The sequence below is a fragment of the Haemaphysalis longicornis genome, unplaced genomic scaffold (assembly GCF_048455015.1).
Source record: "Haemaphysalis longicornis isolate Haplotype H1 unplaced genomic scaffold, Haemaphysalis longicornis Haplotype H1 scaffold_6, whole genome shotgun sequence".
NCBI lineage: Eukaryota > Metazoa > Arthropoda > Arachnida > Ixodida > Ixodidae > Haemaphysalis > Haemaphysalis longicornis.
In genome coordinates, this window is record NW_027526407.1 from 95,201,351 (window position 1) to 95,207,350 (window position 6,000).

The following is a 6,000-nucleotide window of genomic DNA, read 5'->3' on the forward strand; positions in this document are numbered from 1 at the left end:
AACTGTATCCTGATTGGCTGTTCAGGCTTACGTCATGGTGGAGGGTATGTCTGCCTCTTCCAGGCGCGGAATCAGCCGGAGTTACCCTGGTGCAGTGGTTGCGCATCTGGTGTATAATCGCGAAGTCGGACGTCCCAACCCATTTCTGCCATGTTTAGTTTTTATTTTTGCTTTGTTTCTTATTATTTTCTAGGACTGATTCACCGTGTTTATTATTCAGAAACTCGGTTCTTTTGCGGTTTTCCTTCGCTAATGTTTATTTATGGCCTGACCGTATGTGTTGGGTTAGGTTAGGCTGGGGCTTGAAGGCCTGCCTTTACTGGTTGGGTTGGGTTAGGTTAGGTTAGGTTAGGGCAGTGTTGTACGGAACGGCGTTACAAGGAACGGCGTTCCTGGAACTAGTTCCTTTTTGGAGGAACGGAGGAACGCCATCGTTCCATTAATGGTCGGTGGAACTGTAACGGTAACTCGTTAGGTTTTTGAAGGAACGGCAGGAACGGCGTTCCTGCCGTTACATCGCTAGGACTTGGCTGTTTTTGATTCCAAGGCTCGAGTACAAAAATCAACAGGTCGCTACTGCGTTTCTCTTTTGCCCGCCCTTGAGCCGCACGTGCTTCCTCGAAGGCCAAAGGCAGAAGAATAACCACGCAGCAGGCCGCAGCTTGTGCTCGCTTTCATGCTGGTTCACTTACGCGGCGTTCGACGGGTGAATAGCGTAGCCACGAGAATGCTTTTCACCTTTCATCGTTTGTCTGGGGAGGCCATAATGCGCGTCTGGCAAATAGAATTGTTCTTTGGTGGGGAAAGATTAGTTTTAGCAGTCCTCCGGTACGTAGTTAGCGTGTTGACCGAGACCCGTCTGGGCACTCGGGCATTCGTCACGGTAGGGGGATTAGTTCCGCGGGCCTGCATTGGTCATGTCCACGCCTCCTCGCCCTTCTGCGCGCGCAGGCGCAGACGGGTCCCGATCAACCCGATAAAAACGTACATGACGGAACAGACGGACTGCTAAAACTACCTATTGTCTAAGACGGGATCAGGACATTTCGGGGTCGGGCATTTCGGTGCAGGAAGTTTCGGTGTGCACATTGCTGTGCACGGACATTTTGGTGCACTTCGTCTTGGCCCAGGCATTTTCAGTCACGGGATGTCCCAAGCATTCTTTGAACCTTTTAGCTTTAATATTGTAATTTTGTGACTTGGTGTGATTTTGCGTTCTAGACTTGTGCTTGCGCCGCCATGTCTGGAAACGAACGCTAAACCCTGGCGGAGCACTGCCACGTAAAAACCAATTTCTGTAGTAGACGGTAAAAATTAACGATGTTAATTTGGATGCGAACAACCTTTTTTTTATTTTAACATTCATGCGAACAACCCTAATACTTTAAGTGTTACCAAAGCGCTTTGTTTTCACTTCAACCAACGGTGCAAGACGTTGCTGCTTTTAGTCCATTCCTTACACCCCCCCCCCACAGTAAAACTTCCGCGAAAAAAAAAATCAGAAAAAAACTCCCACCTCCCCTCGCGGGAACCCCTGTGTAGATGCGACGCATAGGCGGAGCGGCGAAGGGACCGCGTGTTATAGCGCGCATAACGTTGAGGGGATTGCGTAAGCCGGTCCCAGTCGATGACGACGTTGGCGTACTTCTAAAGCGGCGTGGACTCTAGGTGTTTGAGCCAAGCGTGGATGTTGCTTCGCCGGAGAACGGCACATCGGTTATATGCGCAGCGCGCCCGAAGGAGAGGAAACCGCGGAAGAGAGAGTACTGCGCATGCGCCGGCCCCAGCGCGTCTGCCGCGGCTATGACGCAACACAATCCAACACAATCCACTTTAATCCCATCCAATCCAAATCCAATCCAATTCAATTCAATCCAAGCCAAGCCAAGCCAATCCAATCCAATCCAATCGAATCCAATCCAATGCCCCTCGCGAGAGAGTGTTCGCTATCGGAGAGGAGAGGGGGTGAGCGGCGGAGAGCGCAGCTGGAGCGGCGAGAATGGGGGAGGGGTGGACAACGCCGCCGCCGCCGACGACGACGACGACGACGACGATGCCGGAGGGACAAGGCGAGTGAATCAGATGCTCTGCATCTAAAACGAGATCGATTAGGCGCGTGTGCATTCCGTTTTAATTATTTTTTCAAACAATCTCGTCTTCGTTGCGTTCGGTGTCGGTATCTACTTAAAACTAACCTTTCAAACAATCTCGTCTTCGTTGCGTTCGGTGTCGGTATCTACTTAAAACTAACCAACCAACGATCGCACTTATGGTGGCGTTACTTTGGGGAGGGGAGGAGGAGGAACAAACTTTTATTGAAAAGCAAGACTTTTGGTGACGCTGATGGGTGGGGTCCCTAGCCCAGGACTCCACTGAGTCTGGCCTTCTCCCGGGCCTGGTTGACTAGATGAAGCTGGTCTTCCAGGCTCGAGCTGGCCAGGGCTGCCTCCCATAGCTCGAGTTTTTTCTCTGGTGATGTATCTTCACGCCAATTGCTGTTGCACTCCCAGGTGATATGGTAGGCTGAGCCCCGCCGGCTACCAGCCCCCTTGGTAAAGAGAGAGTCACTTGTGGTTCACCATTGCGTGAACTGGACTTCCAAAACTTGAAGACGACTGTTGCCGCTCTCGTCACACTAGCCTATTCAATTTTTTTGCTCCTTATAATGGGAGAAAGCGATGTATGCCTGAGGTGTCCATGCATCCGCGACCTCAAGAGTTAATTCCCAATGGGGCGACTGAAGGCGAAGAAAGACTGGTTCCTGGAGTGGGGCGCCGTTGGTATGACCGAGACGCGCGGAAGGCCGTAGCCAGCAAACGATAGTGGCCATTGTGTTCTCAGCGGCTTTTTGAGTGGCTTTTTGTCGCACATTATAGAGGTTTCGTGAGCTCATGGTGAAGGTAAAGCTTTGTCCTGTATCACTGTGGTGACGCTTGGGAGACCGTGGACTCCGCCACGCCTGTAGGATTTTCAGGGGAAACCGAAAATAATATGACTGAAAAATAAATCTGGTCGAGATTGAAGCGTAGAGGCGGGGGTGGGGCGCTACTAGGAAAAAGAATTAAAATGAGGTTAATGTAGGCATGTAAACATAAAACGAAGGTTGGTTTTCCCGAACGGGGTGGGTGGAATTTTTATGAACAACCCGTACACGCTCAATCAGCATTTAGGACATTAGAAGCTGCGGTTGTTTTCAAAAAGGCCCTTTCTTCCTCCACGACAATATCCTAGACCACAGTCCGCAAATTCATTTTAGCATGGCAGCCCAGCCTAAGTAATATACTTCACATGGTTTTCTGCATTCTTGGGGGCTAGCTAATGTTTTTTTACGTTTTGGATATTGAAAGTGCATGTATTTTATGTAATTTGAGGGTGTGTAATCTAAAAAAATAAGAAAAAGGCGTTAGACTATGGTTAACACCGGTTAATTGTCTTAGCTAAAAAAGAGCGAACATAGATTAACAACCTGCCATAAATAAAAAAAAAACGTGTGGTAAGAATTCAATCGGCTGCATAACAGGTGTCCCCAGGAAGAAGTATTAAACAAAATTACATAATAAAAAATTTCTGAAAATACATGGCAAAGATCAAACATGGCATCAATCAAAAAATAAATTCACTGCTCCAGATTGTTGTTCATAACCCACATTAAGCGGAAATAAAAATATAACGGCTGTCGAAAACAGGCACACACAGGATAATTCGGTCACCGAAACGTTCGCGCAAAGAAATGTCCGTACACCAAAATGTTCGTGCACCGAAAAGCCCGTACAGTGAAATGTCCGTACCCCGAAATGTCCGCACCGAAACATCCTGCACCGAAATGTCCTAGACCCGTCTGGAGTTTGTCCGGTGCTTCATGAAAAAATTCGCCTAGGAGCGTTTCTTTTGATTATTTTTATCTCCAGATAATCTGCTGCCGGTGGTGTTAATATTCGTATAATATACGTAGTTCGATGTGAGTTTTAATTATCTCACTTATTTTTACCCCGGGATAATCCGACACTATATTTTAATTTAAAAACCTAATTGTAACGTTAATGTAACGACACGTTCCAATTTCCGAAGTGGAACTGGAACGCGTTCCTTTTGCAATAAAGGAACTTGTAACGGGAACTCGTTTCAAAATTGGGAAGGAACGAGGAACGAGCTTTCGTTCCTATTTTAGAGGAACGTGTACAACACTGGGTTAGGGTAGGTTAGCTTAGGTAGAGTTGGTTAGGTTCGATGTTTGCTTAAAATACACAAGCGAATAACTCATGCACGAGATAAATGTATCCGCACTGGAGAAAGTAAAATGCGACTGCCGGCAAAAATGCCGGCAGGATAGTGAACATTCGCGACCTGCCATTGGTAGTGCAAAACATCGTGTTTTTTTTTTGTCTTTTGAATACAATAATCACCCAGTGCAAAACTTTCGGCACAATATCTGGGACAGATAAAATTCCGGCTGCCGGCGCAATATCCGAAAAAGTAACATGCCGACTGCCTGCAAAATATCCGAGATAAAACGCCGGCTGCCGGCACAACATCCACACCCTAAATGAAAAGAGTGCAGCAGTTGTTCTGATAGGGGCATTGACGACATTCCCTCAAGCTTTGCAGACGTAGTTTGTCAAATTCGGCTCTGTACCTGTAACACGGGTGTTTTGGGATCCCGGCATTTAGGTGGTTTACCACAAGGGGTCTACGACCCGGCTATCAAATGAATAAATTGTCTTTTGGATTCCTTCTACAGCGTGTGTGTGCGTATGTTCCTGTACTTTCCGGCCATCGCCGTCATGACACAGCAGTCCATCGCAATACCCGCTGCCTCAATGAGTTTGGAGAGTTCCCGAGCTGGTTTAGCCTTTCTAAATTGCGTAACGGTTGGTTATCGCCGCGGGCTGCTCACGGAAGTTGCATTGCGCTTCCCGCCCATTACCGCTTTCACAAAGGAAGCAGAGAGGGGAAAGCTCACATTCATCTTTCAAATGAAAACTAGAAATGCCTTGATCCATCCAGTGGGAGTGTAACGCATTTTTGCAATCGCTGCCAAGCTGACTGATTTGCACCCAAATCAAAAAAATTTGCGACCTGTTTTGAGACACCAATCGCGGGAATGGCAAAACACTGTTTTCTTTCTATGCCCTTCGGCAACATTTATTTGGCCTGTATGTTCATCTAGAAAGTGTGATTCAACCATCCCTGTCGTGGTGAAAGTGTTTTGGGATTTTTTAAGGGCGTTATTGTGAAACCTTAAGGAAATCGGCTGCTGCTCTTACTTAAAACACAGCCCGGCCCAAGGTGTTCCTCAAGACACTAATGCGTCAATCTCGTTCCTAGCCGCCTCCGTGACGCCTGTTGGGGACTCACGCTAGCGTTTGACGTTCGGCTGCGATTCTTCTTTGGAGAGCGACTCGGCGTGGATTTGCGGGATGCTTTGGTCGAGGGCGAGGGCGAGGGCAAGTCGGGGGTGGCGCGGTCCATGGCTCAACAACAGTGAAGACAGGACCCTCAATGAACGGAGTCCGAGGTAGCGCGAAGCCCGGTGAGAGGCGCTTAGTGTGGCTTCGAAATATGGACCCTTAGAGCAACGCAGCCAGTGGATTGGGTAGCCCTCTTCTTCCTCGACACCCAGCGCTAAGGAGGGAACTGGCGCGACGCGGCGCGAGGAAGGTGGGACAAATTCTTCCTTTATGTATACGGTTGCCTTACGGCTTCCACTGATTTCGAAAAATGTCGCTCTAGGCTATGTAAAAGCTACCATCGTCTATACTAAATGCGCCGTCGTGTGCATTTCACAAGGAGCAAAATCTCGCACAATACTGTAATAGGACACAATTGGAAAAGGAGGAGTGTTAGGAAGTGAATCACAGCAAAAATGGGACCCCCGTTCAGCTAATGGAAGATAATTGAGACGCAATCCTCGTAATAATTTCACCGCCCCAATTTCAGCAAAGTTGAACGACAGTTCAATTCATTAATGGTTTGGATTTTATGATTGACTGAAACCAATTG